This window comes from Hemicordylus capensis, chromosome 2 (assembly GCF_027244095.1).
Source record: "Hemicordylus capensis ecotype Gifberg chromosome 2, rHemCap1.1.pri, whole genome shotgun sequence".
Classification (NCBI taxonomy): Eukaryota; Metazoa; Chordata; class Lepidosauria; order Squamata; family Cordylidae; genus Hemicordylus; species Hemicordylus capensis.
Genome location: NC_069658.1, coordinates 181,681,861 through 181,704,581, shown reverse-complemented (window position 1 = coordinate 181,704,581; position 22,721 = coordinate 181,681,861). Strand labels below are relative to the sequence as shown.

The window sequence follows — 22,721 nt, the reverse complement described above, 5'->3', positions numbered from 1 at the left end:
ACTCGGAAGCCAATAGGCAACCAGTGCAATGACTGCAGGAGAGGTGTTACCCCATCATATTTTCTGGTACCCATGGGTAGGCGAGCCGCTGCATTCCGGACCCACTGTAGCTTCCTGATCGTGCTCAAAGGGAACCCTAGATAGAGAGCTCATCACGGCAATCACCAAGAAATATTACACACAGACACATAGAGCTGAGCTGCCACTGTCCCTTTCTCTCCACAACACCATCTCACACACAGACTACCAAACCAGAGCTCTAGGAAGGAAGGAAGGAAGGAAGGAAGGAAGGAAGGAAGGAAGGAAGCAAGCAAGCAAGCAAGCAAGCAAGCAAGCAAGCAAGCAAGCGAGGAAGCCAAGTACTGCTTTTGTCAATCTGAGAACCAGCAAAACCAGGTTGTTATACTGACAAGAGAACAGCATTACACTCAGTGCAGAGAAAAGGACATTACAGAATCAAACCTCCTTGCCTCTCCTGAGGCACAGCATGGAGCAGAAAACCCCCCAAACAAACCATCCTGGAGTAGAAGGTCAGAGTTCCACTGGGCAGGAACCTCCTGAGGGATCAGGTGTTCAGGCATGTCCAGCTCAAGCTGCCTCTTCTTCAGCATGCACTGAGCCTTTTCACCCTGGTGGAAATGGCCGGCTATCTTGTGGCGCTTCTCCGCAAGAGTGCCATGGGAGCAGCAGGGGCCCGTAGCCAGGGTGTGTCCCAGGTTGTACATTGAGGCTGGCTATGGGCCCTAGCAGGGCCTGTGTGGTGGGAGCCCCCTATTGCAAGTGCCCTTCGAATCCTGGAGGCTTGGGAGCAGGAGCAGCTGTTGCTGCCAGTCGAGGGCACGCCAGACCCATTGCTGCCAGCAGGAGAAAGGACCCCCAGGTGAAAGGGGTCGCAGGTACAGCAGCACCACCATCGTCCCAAGACGCTTTGGGGTCCTTTCCCTTGCTGACTCATGTAGGTGCAGACAGTGCCTACTACCCAGTACTACCCAGTACCTGCTACCCAGTAGGTGCAGTCAGCATGTCTATGGTCACTAAGGCAGAAATTGAAGTGATCCCACACCATGCTGCCACCATGCTCACCGGCCCATGGGTGGTGAAGCTGCTGGTTCCTTCAGGGACCCCACCATCACAACTGGAGACTCGCATTGCTAAGGGGGATTGGGGGCATGGCGAGACCCATCTCCAAGCGAGACCACTCTGGTTGGGCTAGCAGCCAAAGCAGTCGGCAACTCCTCCACAACATGTATTCAACATCAGTCAGGCCCTGCTCATACCTTTGGCTTGTTCACACAGAGAGATGCAGCAAGTTCTCATCATCACTGGCAAGAAGCAAGCAGCCTGGCCTCTGTTGGAGGGTTTCCTTGTCTCAGGTTCAGGATTACATGTCAAAAGGATCTTCACTTTCAAAGAGTGTTCTAATCGGAGGCACCTTCAGGAAGTTTCAGGTCTAGATGCAAGTGCCTTACAGTTCTGTGTCCCCCTTGTGAGGAACAAGCAGGGCCGGTGCTACCGTTAGGCCAACTAGGCAGCAGGGTGCAGACCTCAGACCTCAGGGGGGTGCAGAGTGTAGAGTGTCAATGTGTTTGCCTAGGGCGCAAAAGAGTCTGGCACTGACCCCGGGAACAAGTGCACCAACATCCTACTATTGGTTTTTTCTGCTAGTTAGATTGTCTTCAACATGTTCCAAAGCCCAACTTTCTAGGCCATATGGAAGTTTTGATGCTGTCCATGAGATGTACATTACGAGAGGGAGGGAGGGAGGGAGGGAGGGGATCAACCTCTTCATTTGTCTCTGCTCAGGAGACTTCCGTGCTCCTTTTGAATTAGGTCTGCAATTGCAAATACTGTAAGGAAGCTACTATTATTAGCTCTGCTGTGGAATACATAACTACACTTCTCTTTAAGATATGACCATGTTTGTTACCACATGAGAAACAACAGACGGAGCAGGAAGAAGTGTCAATCCAGCTCAGAGCAGCATGTCTTGACACCATGCAGAACTCAGTAGCGAGAATCCCAAGGAAGACATTAGAAGAGAGCGTTTTATACTGGAATCCTCAACTTCAGTTAGAAACTGTGGTTACAAGCAAAGAAGTGTGTACTGTCCCTCTCCTTGATCTGTCTGACAGCCTTGAGGTGCGTTAGGGAAATGAAAGAGAAGACCATGAATGGTTTTGTGCAAGTGTCATCCGCAGTAACATGCCAGAAGCCCACGTGCAAGCCTGTGCCGCCAAGGAGCAGAGCGGAGGGGAGGGCCAGCAGACCCACACACCTTTCTCCTCCCCCTGGTAGGCATGCTGGTCGATGCAAGTCTCTGTGCTTCTCACTTTGGTGGATGGCACCTAGCAGCCAATGCTGCATTGCACCTCGCTTAAGTTAGATTTCAGGTTGAATGTGGCACGAGCTGGTAACCCCCGAACCAAGTTTGTAATCTCCAAAGCCACAAATTCTATTTTGTGAAAATATACCAATAACAACATTGAGAAAAATCTACCAGCACCTGGGGAATTCTCCCCCCACCCCCGCTTTCCACCTTCATTTTGTCGGTGCTGTGTCATTTTTGTCCCCCTCCACCCTCTCTTGCTCCATAGTTGTCCAAGTCGCTAAGTGAGGTTGCATTGATGTATCAGGGTAACCTTGTCCCCAACAAGGGGGTTCGTTCCTGGGCAGATGGAGCCCAATAATCATCAGCCCAGACGAGATAACAAGATCAAAGGTTTTATTCTGCCTTAAGAACAGAGGTGTTACTTTGGCTTTCGCTCAAAGCAAGACAAAGGAATATTCAAACATCCATACCTTTACACATGACAAATGCAAAAGTCATCCTCACAAGAAAACAACATATGATGCCAAGGTGCCTAACCCAGGCCAGAAAACAAACTCTAAACACGTATGCAGGCAGACTGCCAACATCTTCCTAGTCATATCAACCCCTTCTACATATCAGCTTCAGTACATTCCACAGACGGTCGCAGTAACCTATGGGGGATGGAAGACCACTAGATAGAATACGCAGTAGTAAGCATCCTTCTAGCAGAGCAGATCCTTGAGTTTAGTTAAACATAATGGCGTTGCTTATGTCATGCTGTGAACCTCTATGCATTTCTGATTTACTATACATCAATTCCCCCCTCTCTATTTGTTCGTATCTGAACCGTCAGATCCATTAAAGCAACCTATCTCTCCCTCTAGGGTGAACCAATACTACACATACACCATACACTGAGATCATACAAGACATCATTATACAAAGTTCTATCAAAAACCCAAATATTGGGGCAGCCAATTCTGTGCATAATCACTTGGGGAATAAACTTGGAACTCCAATGAGCAGAACTGGGCTGTTACACATATCGGTTTCACATTCTAACTAATCAAATTGAAACAAATGCATGCTTACTCACAAATAAGCCCCACTATGTCGAACCCGAAAAAAAACAAAAGCCAATAGGACAACTGAAATAACTGTCTTTCACAAATAGAATACGTTAGACTGCGCTTTTTGACATAATGGCAACACATAAACATAATTGCAAGCTCAAATTCAATACATCACTCATTCTTAGTCTATGTCCAGTCCTCATGGGGCGAGTGGGTAGGGACTGCAGATCTTCCTTAGCATATTCAGGGGCCAAAGGCAAAGGATGTGGATGGTTTACTAAGGGAACATGGAAAGCAGGGATCGCCCTTAAGCCTGGCAATGGAATCAGCAAAGGCATTCCCTTGCGCTAGAGGGTCCTGCCCATCCTGATGTCCCTTGCAATGCATAACTGCCACGGCTGTGGGCTGAACTGCCTGTAGCAACTGAGCACTTAACAGGCTGATCTGATCCCCATCCAGCCCACAAGGCAGCATCCTATAGCCCGCAGCCAATTCCAACGCTTTATGAAGTGTTACCAGTTCTGCCAGCTGGGCACTCGTTCCAGGGGGCAGTGGGGTGACCTCAAGAACAGAGGATGCGGTGACCATAGCATAGCCTGCCCCTCTCCTCCCATTAGCATCAAGCCGCCTCCATTTGTAATTGATTCCCAGAAGGGTTAAATCTTTCATATTAGAGGTTCCATATCCTCTAATGGTAGATAAGTAACAGGGTACACAAGTAACACAAGTAACAACACGCAAACAGAAACAAGCCCAAAGCCATCACAACCATCCGTGCACATTATCATAAGGAGCAGTTCTGTACAGGAGAAACAGTAAATAATTTCCTTCTGACAACCAACATAGGAAATCATGAGTTACACCAGGATATTACGTACATCTACACAGTTATCTTATTAAGTCCATCAATTACAAATAAAGGGCATACTTACTAAGTATTCCCTCATAGCAATGACACCCACATCAGAGAAATAGGATCATCCTTATGTTCACACTGAAAATATGCCCTCACTCCCAAACGCAGTGCTATATCAGTCATTTCCTCCAGTAGTATTATAAGTATCAGTGACAGTAACAGTGATAACCTATCATGATAACCTTCATGATATCGATCAAGACAATGCAAGCTGAGCATTTCAGGTCAGGCAACCAGCTGGTAAGCTGTTCCCAGGAATCCCAACTCGTGTGGATCCCTGTGTTCTAAAACACCTGCAGGGCATTCCTAAGTTCCTGGGCCTTCCGGTTCAATCGTTGATTGAACCAATCAATCATTGGTTCAATCATCAAATTACCAAACAATCATCAAACAAATCAATCATTGGCTCTTCCTGGGAGATGATGAATATCGCCCTTTCCAGTCCAATTACCCCAGACTGGATAGGATTGCCCTCCAGGCCATGTGAAACCCTGTGTTCCACACTGCCATCGGTTGACTTCCGATGCCAATGCAGAAAGCTAGATTCAATACTCTGGAGGTACTGCCACCCAAGGGGCCCTATAGGTTGGGACGTAACGGCCCTTCCACTCAGGGGGTTATGTTTTATATGCTGTTCTGTTTATATGCAAAACCAATACATCCTTGGTTCTTTCAGGATAGGGGAGATGCCTGATCCACATCTCTGTCCTACAGTTTCTCTTCCCACACATCACATGGCCTGTAGATTTCATCGTTGTGGGTTAATCTGGGAATCAGAAACTGAAACACCAAGGCTATGGCAGCACTGGTCTCCTTCCTGACACGCCCAACCACATGGTGTTTCGTTTGCTTGCCTCTTCCCTTTAATCTCATAACGGGTAAGAAATGAAACATGCTGTAGGTAGCACAACAATGACTCAATCTAGTAGATATTTCTGTTCTCTCAGTGTTTCTTCCCAACAACATTGGTCCTTCAGGCTGGAGCACTGGTCAGGGAGTAATCCCTGTGGTTGGCACAGATGATGCTGAGCCATAGATACCAAAAGGGGTACCCCAGGTGTACGTATCATCCCTGCATGTTTCATTGCTCACCAGAATCCCCACTAGCCTTGTACTCCCTCCATGCAAATGAACAATGTACCTGAGGGACCTGTATGTTCTCCATCATGCAGAGGGAAACACATCCCCACATTCACAATGCCAACAAGCCAGGTGTGGGCACAGTAGCCATATGGTATCATTTTTGGATGCCAACAGGATAATGCAACCGATGCTCCACTCTCCACCATTCAGGTATTCCCAAGAAGAACCAATTCCGTCCCCATGCATGACTAAAGGCCTTAACCTCTCCTTAACCTGGGCCCCACCTCCCCTCCATGTGGGTCTCCAGGCAAGGTCAGTTAGTGTTGCTAACCCAAACAAGACCTCATCCCACACGTGGGGGGGCCCCCCTATCCACCATGTGAGGGGTACCAGACCTCCTAACCAGGCAATTTGCGCAGTATGTCAGCACGTGTGCACACCCAGCAGTCCTTAAGCCCGGTGGCAAGGACTACTGCCTGTACCTTGGGGGTGGGGTATCACTTGGCCCCAAGTGGTTGGGAACAATATGGTTGGGAACAAGTGGTTGGGGGGAATACAGCAACCCACAGTCAAACCTGAGTGACTAAACAGATAACTTGGCTTCTCCTACCCCACTGAGTGCTCCTCAATATCTGTGACAGAAATCCACAGAAACACACAGAAATACACAAAAATACATTCACAAGTATGCTGCAAGAGCCATCCCCAATCCCACAGTCACGGACCTCAAGGCTCCCCAGATTGTACACGTAGAGGCTGGTCAGCAGTAGGTTGGGGATGCAGGCATATCCGGTAACAAGTCTCTGCACCAGTTCCTGTACATACACCTGCTGTTCATCATCCCCCCTCAAAAGCAAGTCAATGTCAATCGTGACATTCGAAATGGGAACCGCCCATAGAACACCTCAAAAAGGGGCAAAAGGGTCAGACGTGCACAAGAGAGCCAATGGCAATGCTCCAACCCAGTTTCAATGAAGCTCCAAAGCCAAACATGTCAAGTGTTTCTTTAAAAACTTATCCATCCAGGAATTCTTCACCCAGCAAGGCTGCTTGACACTTCAAATCACGACATGAATGCCCGCTCCCTATCTTGACAACCACAACCTATCCCCTCCCCCCTTCTTCGAACACAACCGGGTGTTAAGGATCAACTTGGGGTCTTCAAAAGGCTGGGGTCGTCGAACAGGTAGAGTCACTGTCCCTCACGGGGAACGAGAGGCACCAAGTATAGTGGGTATAGGCTTCTCAGGGCACGGATATATGCAAGGCCGTCCTCTGGATGCATACAGGCCTTCCCCAGATATTTGGCACCAATTTAGATATGCGGCATCACCATAATTCCATCAGATATTTGGCATCAGTAACTACAACACTCCGGGACGTATGAGAAGCAGGAACAAGCAACCTGCATCACGACCCTTTCCTCGAATCCAAAACAGGGCAGCCAATGGATGTTCCGTCATCATTGGCCTGGACTGGGAATGCAGATGGGGAACCCCCCTTTCAGGCAGCCGCCGTTGGTTAGTCTGGCCTGTCACACTGCCAGTTCTTCTGGGTCAGGACTATTGTCCTCTGCTCAAGACAATCCTGCTCATTTTAGGAATAAAAGATAGACGCATGAATTTCCAAGGCCCCCCTCCCCGCCTTGGGTAGGGACATCATGCTGAGACTGAGTCCCTGAATAGCCCAATACAATAAACAAACCTGAGGCTATTTTCAGTTTGATCATTAGGCATTTTCTTTCCAGCTTTGCTTTCCTGCTTGCCCTTTTTCCCTTTCCCCAAAGTCCAAAATAGGGGATGTCCTCAATTGGGACTTGCGACAACTGCTGTTGACAACAGGTTAAATGCTTCACCCAATGAGCAATCCGGAGCAGGAGGCAAAAACAATAAAAACCCAAAGGGAAAGCAATAATGAAGTCCACATCCTTCCCCCCCTTGTTGGAAAACACAGTCTTATCACTCGAGAGGCCGCAACAGAAATTCCAGCGCTTGAATGTCACGAAGGCCCTTTGGGTGGAACTGACAGTCCCATTCCCCCATCGCCTCATAGAGTCTCTCTTATGTCCAGCTGTTCTTCTGAAAAGTCCAAAGCAGTGTACTACATAAGTCCTATGTCTGTACACAACAATCTTTCAAGGCAGGCCAAGCAGTTTAAGTGGCTGGTTCAATATCACCCAGCAAGGGTCATGGTCAAATGAGGATCCGAACTCAGGTCTCCCCTTCCTAGCCCAGCACTCTAACCTAAGTGGCTGCCTACATACTCACAGATTCCTGTTAGGGCAATCAGTCTCCATCCAGTGTACCTGACTTCGATTGTCAGTAACATTTGGCCTTTGGGATTTTCACTATCCCCATCTAAGCCACGTGCAGATAGTGTTCCAGCTCTCCATCTTCAGCCTCAGTACTAGCAAGCTTGGTAGGGCTACAATATCCTCATAAAAACCTATAGAAAAGAAACAGTCCCCACCCAGTCCAAGCAAGAATACTATACCTTGTTGAAATAGGATTTAAAACCCCTTACATGAGGTCCAATGTCTCATGAAACAAACAGGCTTCCTTATTAAAAGATATCATCAAGAAAAATGTCCTTAGTTTCGCCGAGGAGTGAAACCTGTGATAAACACAGTTATTATCTATTCTCTAGGCGGGAGCTGTGAAAACAGGGTATGGATTCCATGATAACACACAAAAAACTTGATCCCTTTCAATCTGGGAGGTTTTCCAGGTAATATGCAAACCAGTCCTTTGGAACTCCCCTCCACTTGCAGGAGTGGTCAAACCAAATTCCTTTCACCAATCCCACATCCGGGATCTGGAATGTCAAGATCCAGCTACTGTGAAGGTGAAGCAGGGCTGGCGATAGGACAGATTTATAAATTGAAGCCTCAAACCCTTTGACAATACTCTCAGTTTACATCAGAAATCATTAGCAGGAATATTTCTTACATATTGAAAAGATATTAAACAATAACTCCATTTGACTATTTGACCTAGAATTTCTTTTCCTTCTCACCCACAACAATAAGTGGCTGTTCAAAGACTTTCCTTCTCACTCAGTATTTGGAGTGAGGAGATCACATCTTCATGGGCCACACAGAAAACACAGAACCACAGGCCACACAGAAAACAAAAGGAAAACAATAGTATATATTATCACAAAGCCTTTCCCCAATCCCCCTTTAGCTCAAAAACATTACAGTCTTGTAATAAAGAAGCCAATACCACAGTAGAAAACTACATCCGACAAAAACAATTGCATCCCGTGTAACAAGGAATACACACGCAATCTGACATTGGGAGAATGGAGTAGACAAAACCCACCCTTTCTCCTGCATACCTTGCAACCATGTAGCAGCAGTCTCCCACTTTGCAGAAGAATCCAGCAACCATTCTCCCCCTTTGCAGAAGGAGGAAAACCCACAAAGAAGCCACTAAAACACTTTCACATATATAACAAAAGTCCCATCAGCAAAATGAATCGGCAAAAAGGCAGAATACCCTGCTCTGCATTCTAACCAAATGTGGAATTTCACACAAAACCTAACAGAAGCATAACTGGAATCAAAACATCCCCCTGGAATCAACATAAGACGCAGTCAATATTAAACAGTGTTAGATGGGGGGGGACAGAGTTATACACAGTTCCCCTAGAATTAACATCAGGCATAGTAACACTGAACACATACACAAACACCCCCACAGCAACCCTGAAATTAACATCAGACGCAGACAATATTTAAACAAAGCTCTTGATGGGAGGCAGAAAAGCTCACACGTTAGTGATACAATTTAATATCATTTCAAAAGCACACACACACATTCATAGCTCCCCTGGAACTAACAGCAAACGCAGTTAACCTTCAGACAAAGTATTTGGAGGGAGGCAGATAAGTTCGCATGTTAGGGATACATTCAAATTCCATTTTAACAAAATGAACAGTCACATATTTTAGACTGCATTTAAACAAAATAAAACTGTGGTTCCATTTAAATACCGTTTAAATAAAAACTTCCCTTTTGTCCTTCAAACGACAAGCCACATAGCAATACATTCCATCCTAATTCCCCTTCTTACTTACAAACTCTCCTCTCTCCTAAGCAGTGCGCTCTAAAGTGCGCTCCCTTACCCCTTCTCCCCCTTTCTCCCAGCCAAAACAACTAACCGAACACAGATAACATGTTTCCAGCAGGAAGGAAGAAAGAAAAGAGGGGGGGAAAACAGCCTTCCCTGCCTTTTTCAATTTCAGTCCACAAACTTTAGAACATATGTTAAACAAACCTCCCAGGCAGAAGTGGACAACCAACTGGACAGAAGTGGATAACCAATTCCCACCTGGGTACAAAACAATAGAAGTTGCAATATCACTTCCAAAAGCCATTTCGTTCCATCCAAGTCATAACAAAACCATATTTTTGAAAAAGACCAATCATTTTGCCTTAACGGGACGCCACCCGCAAGAAGCAGTCAGGTCTATAAAACACATTCCAACGGGGCTCATGACTCCCCTTCCAAAATCGCTCTGAGCATTCCCCATCACGATATGGGGCTTGGGAGTGGGACTCAAACCAAGTGGGACCTCCACCCACCCTGTGCACCTGGACTCTAGTGTCCAGGCTTGCACAACACTCACCCGTTCCTTGGGACTTTAACCCTTGCGCGCTTCTCAACCAGTGATCTCTGGACTCTCTGGACTCCTCTCTGGACTCCTCACTTGTGGTGGCCACTCGGGGGCTGCTCTGCTCGTGAAAAAGGACCCGGGAAACTGCCCGGTAGCCGGCATGCCCTTTTCACCCAGCAAGAGCCCCGGAGGGGACGCACCGCCCAGTGGGGTCCCTGATTGCACCCCATATCCCAGCCACGGCACCACTTGCTGTATCAGGGTAACCTTGTCCCCAACAAGGAGGTTCGTTCCTGGGCAGATGGAGCCCAATAATCATCAGCCCAGATGAGATAACAAGATCAAAGGTTTTATTCTGCCTTAAGAACAGAGGTGTTACTTTGGCTTTCGCTCAAAGCAAGACAAAGGAATATTCAAACATCCATATCTTTATACATGACAAATGCAAAAGTCATCCTCACAAGAAAACAACATATGATGCCAAGGTGCCTAACCCAGGCCAGAAAACAAACTCTAAACACGTACGCAGGCAGACTGCCAACATCTTCCTAGTCATATCAACCCCTTCTACATATCAGCTTCAGTACATTCCACAGACGGTCGCAGTAACCTATGGGGGATGGAAGACCACTAGATAGAATACACAGTAGTAAGCATCCTTCTAGCAGAGCAGATCCTTGAGTTTAGTTAAACATAATGGCGTTGCTTATGTCATGCTGTGAACCTCTATGCATTTCTGATTTACTATACATCAGCATGAAGAGGGCCAGAAAGGGCCAGCAAGAACGTGCCTCCTGGCCATGAAGGAGGAGGATTCATGGAGAACAGGGCTTGCCTGTAAAGCAGAACCCATTTTAGCCCTCCCAGAGATGGTGATATGAAAGGAAACCCCTTCATTCATTCCCTGGGCCTGCTTTGGATCTTCTTTACAGATATCATGGGAGCGTTGTGGAATTAAAAGGGCATGGCTGAAGTTGTCCTCAGGTTGAATTCAAACCCAGTTATCCATGGATCCTATATCTGCGGTTTAGCATATCCGTGGTCGGGCAATTGACACCTGACCCCGGCATACAGGGAAAGGAAATGGTTAATTTCCATGTATCCACGGTATGGAGATGCCCGAAAATATCCTCCAACAATATGTCCAGATGCCGTTTTGTAAAAGGGAGCTCATTCAGTTTTTAAAAACACTATTTTCTGCAAAAGAAATTGCTGAATAATGGAAAGGACTAAGACGGGGGTGGGTGGGTGGGTGGATGGCTAGCTGGGTGCCCGCAGAGCACAGTAGGGTGCATTATTTCACTCTTTTAAACGTTCTGTGGCCATTTCCCCAGCGATTTTTTCATTGACTTAATGCCTTGGTATATGCCGTTTCGGAATCGGCGGTTGTAGCAGAGAATGGAACCCTCCCGGATACTGAGGTCCGCCTGTATATCCCTTCCTTGAGCGGTATGGGATCCAGCCACAGACAAGCACACTCTTCCAGAAACATACAAACTGGGACCGAGTGTTGAGACCGTGCAGTACAAGACTAACAAGAAGTCTGCAATGGGGAAGTGACTGAAAAGGTGCAGCTTGACACACCTCCTCACATAGGCGACAAGGAGAAGGAATGGCCAACTTCTGCATCCTATATCTGTCCACACTGGAGCAAGTGTGGTGTAGAGTTGGACTAGGACTGGGGAGCCCCGAGTTCAAATCCCTGTTGAGCCATGAAGCTCCTTGGGTGACTCTGGGCCAGTCACTTATTTCTCAGCCTAACCTACCTCACAGGCTTGTTGTGAGGGTAAACCTAACCACGTACACCGCTTCAAACACAGGAAGCAATGAAGAATCCACCTTCCCTTTTGATCAAGCCCCCCCAAGGTCAGCCAAACCGACAGAAAGCAGCTCTCGTCAAGGAGGTGGCTGTACCGCTGGTGACCCACCAGGCATGGACAGGGCCTTGATGGATGCTCAGCAACTCCCCTGTCTTTGCGGTGCTGGGAAGTAAGCAGAACCAGGGAGTTTCATTACACTCCTGGTGGGCTATGGGGGGTGGGGGTGGCACAAGCCCTGCAGATCTGGACTCCTGGAGACATTTGTCCATCCAGGGCAATCTCAGAATCAAGATTCAGATGACACTAGTGTTAGTCTAAAAGTCTCGCAGAAGTCGAGATGTGGTAATTTCAATCAATGGACAGCTCGGGCTTCACGGAGACTTCCGATCTTCGGTCTTGTCTGTGCCTTCCATCCTCCTCCTAGTTATCTCCCTCTGGGATGGATGGTTTGTCCCCACCCCCCTAAGAAACCCTTTGAAACATACCAGGACGGCAACACGGATTCAGCACAAGGCATTCGCTGCCCACAGTTCTGGCTGGTGCCCACAGAGAGAGGCAGCAAGGAGGACTCACCATCCCTCAGGCAGGAAGAAGCCGGTCTTTCCAAGCCAGATCCCTTTCCTCCTGTGTGTGTGTCAGGACTCCTGCCAGAGGCCCAGGGGGAGCGGGGAGGAATTCCCTCACTGGGGTGGGACCCTTGTCCGGAAGGGATTCCCAGGAGGCTGCTGCCACCATCCACTTTATTATTTTGATGTGGGGAAACATGCTCCCCATATACGGTGCCTGGGGGTGGGGGATTAAGTGGCCAAACCCTCCCCCAAGGGCTGAGCAGTCTCACTTACTTCACCAATCAATGCTTAGTATTTAGTTCTACAAGAATCTCCATGTGTTTTCTCTAAAGAGCTGCAACAACTAGACCATCCTCTGCTACCTACTCTGGAAATGGAGTGTGTGCTCATTCCTTAGTGCTCTGCTGCTTTACCTACTGGGGGTGAAAATTAACAACCTCCAACAACAATCACTGACGTCTGTGTTCTAAATTGCTTCCTCTTTTGCCTGGTTTATTTTTCTTCCCTGCAGAAAATGTATGGAGGCTAGAAAAGTGATGTTCCCCTGACATTTGCAAGAGTGGGAAAGGCAGAAACACCACTGGAGAGACACAACCCAATCAATCAGGGCGTCTAGAAGGAAGGGCACGGCCTGCTCCCCACCCGTTAAAATGTTGAAAGCTGATCTTTATGGAAGGAGCGGAGGCAGCAGTGCCCGGGCTGATGCCTTGCCTGCACATTCTCCAAGCGATGTGCTTGCATGGTGGCCCGTTTGAAGAACTACTCCGAGAGAGAGAAAATAAGATTCCAAGAGCAGAATTACATTATCAATTGATTTATTTTATTTAACGTATTTATGTACCACCCAAAACTTATGTCTCTGGGAGGCTTACAATAAACAGTACACATTATATAAAAATAAAACATTAAAATAATGTATTGTCCTTGGTATGAAAATGTGAAAGACACCAATTTTTGTGTGATACTGAAAACAAAATCCCGCAATTAATACATCCTTTATTGGGTCTTTCTGGCAAAATGAAGAGAGCATCTCAGAACGGAAAACTTCTTCTGGCCATGACTTCCTGATGGGGGAAAGAAGGGCTGGATAAGGGCCACAACAGGTTGTTGTGTCTTATAGACAGATCAGTCGAGCTGAATGATGTCTTCCCATTCATCAATGGGACAGATCCCATTGGACTGTACATTGGGTTGTGTGGTCTTCCACTCCCAAGCCTTCACAGGTATCTTCCATGGTTGGCTTTGATGTACTGGAGGGCTTCACACGGTACACGTACCCTGAGTTCTATGAACTTGGTCCAACAGAGTGTGAATTTGGAAAACAGGGACCTGTGTAACATAAAGGACAGGAGGGTTAATGGAATGCATTTTTTGAAAAAGCCTTGCCATGAACTGGAGCACAACCTTTGTGGGAAAGCAAGATCTATATAGTAGTAGTAGTAGTAGCAGCGAATAATAAGAACATTCTGCTTCCTCCAGGAAGGCTGACAGCAGGATGCCATCCATCCTCAGGCAGTCATAGCTCCACATTATTGACCCTTCCAGGAGAATTAACACTTCCTGGGGAATATCACTCAGTCAGTTTCATGGGTTTAGCCAGCATTCGTCACAGGTGGTCTTAGTCCAAGTGTAGCACACTCTAGAATGCTGTTCTGGCTGTGAGCATGACGCACCATTTTTGAAAAATGCTGGAACCAAGCTGGCCCTCATACATACAGATGATATTCCCCAAGAACTGTTGATTCTCTTGGAAGGGTCAATAATGTGGAGCTTGACTGCCTGAGGATGGATGGCATCCTGCTTTCAGCCTTCCTGGGGGAAGCTTCTTCTTACTATGGACTACTACTATTTATAGACTGCTTTCCCACAAATGTTTCCAAAGCAGTTTACATAGAAAAAGAAACACAAAATGAGGGGCCTCACTGTTTCCTCACCTGGACTTTGACTGTGGTTTGAAACACAGTTAACTCTTTCTTCTACCTCCAACACAAGGTTGGTTAAAAAGAAAAGAGCAGGTTCGTCTTTCAGGCAGAATTTGCCCACCATTCCTGACCTTCTCATTGAGGAGCCCTTGATATGCCTCTGTGGGATCCCAGGGTTCCCCAAAACACAGTTTGAAAACCCAGCTGCAGACGATGCAATTGCTTGATGCCTGGTGGGCTCCTTCTTCTTTATGCTCCCTCCACCAAGACAGATGCTCTGTGCTTCCTGGGAGGAGCATTTCATCTTAGGGTGGTCAGGTAGCTCATTTTCTTCCCCCCAGACATGGATCCCAAATCATACTAGAATACCTTGCCCGATTTGGCCTGTATTCCTCCATTCCACACATTCACATCATCTTCTCCCTGAAAGGAGAGCTCCCAGCTGTCTTCCACTTGTAAGGGAGACAAAAATACACCTTGTATGAACAAAAATATTTCATAGAGGCTGCAGTTGAGCACTGGAAACACACAAAACTGAGAATATGCTACATCTGAATTGGTCACCTTTGCGCATATAACCTCTGCTACAATTTGAATGAGACGTCTCTAGTGGATTTGAAGATATGCAGAGATGCAGGAGCCAAATTGAAAGCATGTTGATCCCCCACCCTGACCCCCAAAGCAAACAATTTTAAAGGCTAATTCAGGCGCGTAACAACGATCGGGCAAGGGGAGACAGTTGTCTGGGGGCCCCACTGCCTGGAGGGGCCCCCCAGAGGCACCTCACGTGACTCCCCATTGCCCCCTGCCTAGCCCCAAGGCCCCTCAGCCACTTGCCCTGTTCGCCGTCTCTCCAGCTTGTTCTCCTGGCCGGCAATCGAGCAGCAGACAAGCTGCAAAGAGCTCCTTTTTCCACGTATGGGGAGGGCATCCTTCACACGGTGGGTTGTCAGTCACTGCATGCTCTGAGACAGGGCCAATCAGATTTAAGCAGGACCCTTACTCCCTCTGTTGAGCCCAGCTTGCCCAGTTCTGGTCCTGTCTTCGCTCTGGGACAGTACTGCTTATTTTCCTCTCTCCGTTCTTCTGTGTGCGAGGGGGGGAAAGGAGTTGTTGGCGACATTACGGTCGGTTATTTTTTCCTCTGTTGTGGTTTCCCCCTGTAATTGTTTCCGATTGTGGTTTTCTGGTCAATTTCACCTTTCCCCGGTTCTGTGCTGTGTGCTTCCTTTTCGTCCGTATTGAAGCCTGATTATGGAGATCGCTCACGCTGGCGACATGTTGCGGGGTTCCCTCTCTGAAGGGCCCCTTTCTGATGCCCCAGTGCAAGAGTCCCCAATAGTCCCCTTGGGGGCTGGGGAAACGTCTGAAATTGCCGCAGCAGGCTTGTTTTCGGCAGAGAGTGTTCCGCCGGGGGTGGAACTGCCTGCAAAAAAGGAAGTGCTCACGGGCCATTCTAAAGCGCCCAAGAAGCTTAAGCACTTAGGGGCGAAGGGCGAAAAGCCTAAAAAGAAGAAAAAGATTAAGGCTTCCCTCATGCTGAAGGGGCCTATGAGCAAAAGGCTCCAGTTGAAGGCAGTCAGAGAGCGGCAGCCCGGGAAAGAGGTAACGGCTGTTCCCGCCAAAATGGCGGCCGCTATTTTAGATACATCGGCAAGGTCCGCGGCTTCTCCAGCTTCAATCGGACCGATCACTGGGACTATGCCGCCTGTTTTACAGGCGGCTGGGGAGCCATGCGCCTTGTCGGCTCGTTCGGAACAGCAGCATCCTCCGTTTTGGGTGGTGAGTGATTCGGCGGGAGAACCGCTGACGGGCACTGTAGGTCCTAGCGGGGAGTTATTGTCTCCAAAGGAACTAGCGTGGCTTAGTGCCTTCGTTCAGAAGAATGGCCTTGTGGTGGTGTCTCCACTCCTTACTCAGCAGGGTACTCTCAGTGCCTCTACTTCAGCCCCTGTGAACAGGTCTGACACTCAAGGGGGCATAATAAACCCTATGGCTGGCACTGTTCCAGCGGGGGGCCAAACGGGAACGGTGGCAGTCAGCACACATCAGGACAGGCCACGCGGGGGAAGGCGCCCTTCCTTTTCATCTTCACCGGACTCCAGTCCGGTCAGACAATCCATCCCTGTGGGAGAAAGGGTCTGGCTGGCTAGGACCACCAGAAAGCGCCGCCATAGGAGAACACCACATGATTTTTCCTCAGGGGAGGAGGTGTCTCCAGTGGCTAAAAGAACCGGTGCTCGATCCACTGTTACAGCCCCCACTATTGTCGCAGCCCCCATGGTGGAAATTTTGCAAGGGGATCGGGAGGGTCGGGAGAAATCCATGGTTCACGGGATTCCCATGTCTGACGCGCTCGTTAGTCGTTCCAGGGAGCCGGGTTCAAGTTCCGATGAATCAGAAAAAGAGGAAGGGGAGCTGTCTGATGAAGAGACTCCCTCAGAAATGCCTCCCTCAGCACGATTGTTTTCCATTACTGAGTTTGAAGTTCTGTTGGCTAAGGCGAAGAGGGCAATTAAAGATGTCTCTGATGATCCTGGTCCTCAGACTGTGCCCGGTCTTGATCAGGAAGTCTTTCCATCTACTTCTGCATCTCCAGCCACAGTTCCTTTTCCATCCTTATTCGAAGAAGTTATGTTGGCAGAATGGGGGGTACCTATGGCGTCTAAACTATCATTAAACTTTCCTAAAAAATTGTATACTCTACCTTCAGATATTATGTCCTTGATAGCCGTTCCAGTGGTTGATGCTCCAGTCGCACAATTGGTGACCGGAGCCTTGGTCAACAAGGAAGGTGAGGAATTCTTCAAGTCACCGGAGGAGAAAAAGACGGATCATCTCCTGAAGAAAGCGCACGAGGCCTCGGCGACCATCATCCGTGCAGCCTCCACTAACTCTATTTTTGCCAGGGCTACAATTCTCTGGACAAAGGAGTTGGTAAAACTGGTACCTCCAGAGCTCACAAAGCTGCGTCAAGGCCTGAACAAAATTGCAAGGGCTTCCGCGCTAATGGCTGACTCCAGCCTGGATTGCTTACAGCATGCCTCTAGGGCTATGGCGGCCAATGTAGCGGTCCGTAGAGGCCTATGGTTAAGACATTGGAATGTCGACTCTAAATCTAAGTCGGCGCTGGCGGCCACCCCCTTTCGCAGGGCAAAGTTATTTGGGGAGGCATTAGACCCAGTATTGTTTGAAACTCGAGATAAAAAGAAAGCCATGCCGATGGGACGGGGGAGGACCTTTCGAGGGGGAACAAATTCTCAATACTCCTTTCGTCCCTTCAGGTCCTTTGGAAGATCAGGCACGACTGGCTATCGAGACTCTTTCAGAGACAGAGAGTTCAGAGGACACCAGTATAGGCCTTCCTGGTGCCAATCCTGGAACCCGAGAGCCAGAGGAACCAGCCGACGTGGAGGGTCCTTCACCCCTGGACAGGACCACCGGGGCCGTAAACAATGACTACTGCTAGCTAGGAGGCAGATTAGCTGCCTTTGCCACAGTTTGGGGGGATACGTCCACGGACTCCTGGGTGCTTCACACCGTTTCTCAGGGGTACCGCATAGAGTTCATCTCTACGCCCCCAGAATTTTTCTACATCACGCCTATGTCAAAAAACCCAGTAAAGGAAAAGTTGATGCAGGATGCCATACAACATCTTCTGGACATTCAAGCCATAGAGTTGGTTCCGGCATGGCAGAACAACAAAGGGTTTTTCTCCCTTCTTTTCCTGGTCCCCAAAAAGGACGGGTCTTGGAGGGCAATTTTGAATTTGAGGCGTTTGAATCGGTACGTGAGGAAAAGGCGTTTCAGAATGGAGTCCCTCAGATCCATCAAGGAGGCAGTCCCTCCAGGGGACTGGTTGGCCTCGCTGGATCTGTCGGAGGCGTATCTTCACGTACCGATTCATCCAGATTTCAGACGGTTTCTCCGTTTCTCGTACAACGGTCACTCCTACCAGTACAAGGCCCTCCCCTTCGGCCTCTCCACGGCGCCGAGGGTGTTTACGAAGTTAATGGTGGCGGTCATTGTCCATGCCCGGTTGCAGGGCATACACGCATACCCTTACTTAGACGATGTTTTGCTACGGGCACTTTCAGTGCAGGAGGCGGAAGAGAGTGTCCGTCTCACGGTCAGCATCCTACAGAACCACGGATTTCTCATCAATGCCATGAAGAGCCACTTACGACCTACTCAGGTCCTAGTTCACCTAGGTGTGTTGTTCGACACCAAGACAGCGATTGTCTGCCTACCCGAAGAAAGGAGGCAAAAGATTGTGAAGACGGTTACTTCTCTTACACGCAGGAAAAAGGCTCCGCTCCTTCATCTAGCCCAGCTTATGGGCATGATGGTGGCCTGCTTCGACTGCGTGCCCTGGTCAAGATGGCACTCCAGGCCTCTTCAATGGCTCCTTCTGCCCCACCAGGAACACATTATGAACAGGAAAAACGTCTGGGTCAGGATGACCGCGCCAGTGCTGTACTCTCTTCGATGGTGGACCTCACCGGCCATGTTACAAGGGCTGCCCCTGGAGCTCACACAGAGGTATGTGATCACAACGGATGCCAGCCTCTACGGTTGGGAAGCTCACTTCCTCGAGCACCGGGCCCAAGGAACATGGAGTCAGGAGGATCTCTGCCACAACATAAACTGGTTAGAGCTGAAGGCTGTCTGCTTGGCTCTGTTGCAGTTCCAGGCTTACATCAAGGGCAGAGATGTGCTAGTCCGCACGGACAACGTTCCAACCAAAGCCCATCTGAACCATCAAGGTGGAACGAGGTCATGGTCTCTGATGCTCGAGTCAAACGCGTTGTTCAGCTGGGAGGAGGTTCACCTGCATTCCATAACTGCAGAACACCTGGCTGGTCAGTCGAACATCCTGGCAGACTGGCTGAGCAGGCAGTACCTGGATCCGGGGGAATGGTCGCTCCACCAGGGGGTGTTCGATCAGATCTCAAAAAGGTGGGGCACTCCAGCAGTGGACCTATTTGCTTCTCCTTCGAACAGCAAACTGCCACGGTTCTTCTCGCGCCATCTTTGTCCTCAGGTGGAACAGGTGGACGCCCTGACTGCAAGGTGGCCTCGGGGAGCTCTTCTGTACGCCTCCCCCCCGCTGATGATCCTACGCAGAGTCATCAGAAAGCTGATGTCCGAGGGATCCGAAATTATCCTGATAGCCCCATTCTGGCCACGGCGCCCGTGGTTTTCGGATCTGTTGGCCCTGTCCGTGCACAAACCATGGGCTCTGCCCGACAGACCCGATCTTTTCAGCCAGGGTCCTCTGCTGCATTCGGATCCGGCGTGGCTCCGCCTTCACGCGTGGAGATTGAGCGCAGGATGTTAGAGGAAAAAGGATATTCTGAACCAGTCCAAGAAACTATCCTGGCATCGAGGCGTCACTCTACAAAACGCATCTATCAAATGACATGGGCGACCTTCTGTGATTGGTCACGCAAGAAGGGACTGGATCCGACACGTGCCGGGGTGGCCTCAGTGCTTAGCTTTCTGCAGGCAGGGATTGACAGGGGTCTTCGCCCCGCTACTCTAAGGAGACAGACCTCCGCCCTGTCATCAGTCCTGAATCTTGGCAGCGTGGACTCACATTCCCTCCATACCGACATTCGGAGATTTTTGAGGGGCGCGGTTAACCTAAATCCGCCTCCGGTTCCTAGGTTTCCTTCGTGGGACTTGGATAAGGTCCTCCAGGCGCTCACGAAGGATCCATTCAAACCACTATGTAAGATTTCACTAAAGTTGATGACCTTTAAGGTTCTGTTCCTGGTGGCTATAACTTCTGCCAGGAGAGTCTCTGAACTTGCTGCCCTATCGGCTAGGGATGAGCTGTGTGTTTTTCAAAAAGAAGTCGTCGTAATGAAATTGGACCCCACCTTTCTCCCCAAAGTGAATTCAATGTTCCATAGGGCTCAAGATATCGTGTTACCATCCTTTTGCCCTAATCCTCAACATACGAAAGAGCAGCTTTGGCACTGGCTAGATGTCCGGAGGGCACTTTGTATATACCTAAAACGGACCAAATCATTTAGGAGATCGGACTCCTTGTTTGTTTGTTTCCTACCCTCTAAGCTGGGAACCAAGGCTTCTAAGGAGGCTTTAGCGCGGTGGCTTAGAGCCACTATTGCATTGGCTTATGAATCCTTACACCTGCCCATTCCACATGGAATCACAGCACATTCGACTAGGAGTGCTTCGGCTTCAGCGGCCTTCTCGGCCAGGGTACCTGTGGAAGACATTTGTCAAGCAGCAACCTGGTCTTCCTCGTCACCCTTCATTAAGCATTACAAAATTCCGTCCTTCCATCAATCACAAGCAGCCGTAGGATGTACAGTCCTGCAAAAAGTATTATAGTTAGTACAGGGTGTGATTGGCAGCATCCGATTCCCACCCACACACACATGAGCTTGGATATGTCCCACCGTGTGAAGGACGCCCTCCCCATACGTGGAAAAAGAAACATTGGTAGACTTACCGTGAAGGGTTCTTTTTCAAGTCTGGGGAGGGCATCCGGCCCGCCCGCGGATGCTTGGGTGGGGAGTTTGTTTTTGGGGAGGTGGAACAACTCCTAGGGCGTATAGATTTGGCTATCACTTTCCTTTCGGCCTTGCTCCTGTCTGAAGGGTCTCACGCTGTGGCCCAACCTTGCTCGTTTTTCCCCCATTTTTCTTCTATGTATCTTATATCTAAGTTGTAGATTTATAGAGTCTGAGAGACTGCGGATCGCTCTACAAGACCAGAACTGGGCAAGCTGGGCTGGACAGAGGGAGTAAGGGTCCTGCTTAAATCTGATTGGCCCTGTCTCAGAGCATGCAGTGACTGACAACCCACCGTGTGAAGGATGCCCTCCCCATACTTGAAAAAGAACCCTTCAGGGTAAGTCTACCAATGTTTCTTTTCTCCCGCCTCTCAGCTGATCGGCGGGTGGGCAGGGCTTCCACGGAGGCTTCTGTGTAGGCCTCTGTGAAGCCTGAACTCCAGTAGGGCCCAAGCCAGCCAGGAAGGAGGAGGCAGCCAGAGTGGCCACCACTGTTCTCTGCAGCAGCAGACCCCTTGCTGCCCTGCCCGGTAGAGTGTGAACTCCTTTTTGTGGTGACCTTCCCCGCCCTGGATATATAGGCATCTGCTTGCCATAGGGCTTTGATATGTGGGGGGGGGGGGGAGGGACTGAGAAGTCTCTGGATATTTATTTTTAAACAGCTTGGAAAATTTGCTGGCTTTAAAAAAACTATCTAAAAAGTCCTATAAGTGGCTTGTTTCATGGCAGAAAATTACAAAAACTTCTGGAAGAAACAGTATTATATTTCATTCATTCATTCATTCATTCATTCATTCATTCATTTATAAATGCGCTTATGTTCAAGTTGTTTTGCAACCCAGAACTGTGAAGCATGTCTTGTGCTTTTATTTTATTTTATTTTATTTTTCTTGTGTGTGAACTGCTCCCCAATAACTTGCAGGGACTTCAGGGTAAATCTGGCCAACATGTGAATGCAGCACCTCAATTCCAGAGGAGATGTGTGTTAAAGGGCTTTAAAAGCCTGGTGTGAAAAGACTCCTGGAATCAAACTTGACTGAATTTGTTCAGAATTCTGAGAAAACAAACATAGGCTCACCCTGCATGGTTGAAAGTCTCCTTTGCTAATCTGCAGCGAGGGGGCCATTTTAATCATTCATCTTTCTAGTGTGTTCTAGGCATTAAAAGTAAAACAAATGTATAGTACTCAATGTATATCACTATATACTGTGAAGTGTGCATGCGTGTATTCAATGAAATGTATTTCCAGGCAGCATACTTATTTTGGAATATCAGACTTAACTCCTTGGGGGCCTGGGGTGTGCGGAGGCCCTGGACTTTGAGTGGGGGGGGGCATTTTAAAATCTCGTCTCTGGGCCCACTCCAACCTTGCTATGCCCCTGGGCTAATTCATACATACATATTCACCCAGCTCATGGCTAAATGTCCGAAACAACAACTCCATGGAAAAGCTTTGCGCTTGAGGTGATATGGAGGTTGCAATTGTGGTGTTGTTAGGGGAGCCTATTCAGAGATGCGAGTTACCACCTGGTGTTTCAATGATCCAGTGAATATGTGACACACATTCATCAACCTTAAGTAAGAACAACGATCAGAGTATGTTCCTGTCAATCTTACTTAACGGCCATTGAGATGATCTGCAAGTGGAAGGTCACTGCACTCTCCACTCACATCACAGGTATTTTGGATACTATCTCTTATTCAGTTCCTTTACAACCTTTTCCAGATTGATCAAAACTATAATGCCCTATTCTCAGGCTTTGATGATATTTTCCAAAATATCTCATGGATATTATCCATTTGCCATTTGGAGTTGGTAGCCCAAAAGATGGATGTTTCTAGATAGGGCCTCAATACTT

The 22,721-nt window shown here is 48.5% G+C and overlaps 1 protein-coding gene across 27 annotated transcripts in view; it reads right to left on the bottom strand.

The window, feature by feature from the left end:
• The window catches only part of LOC128342168 (transcription initiation factor TFIID subunit 3-like), a 186,803-nt gene that overhangs the window by 5,758 nt on the left and 158,324 nt on the right, over positions 1–22,721 (bottom strand). The window lies entirely within an intron of this gene.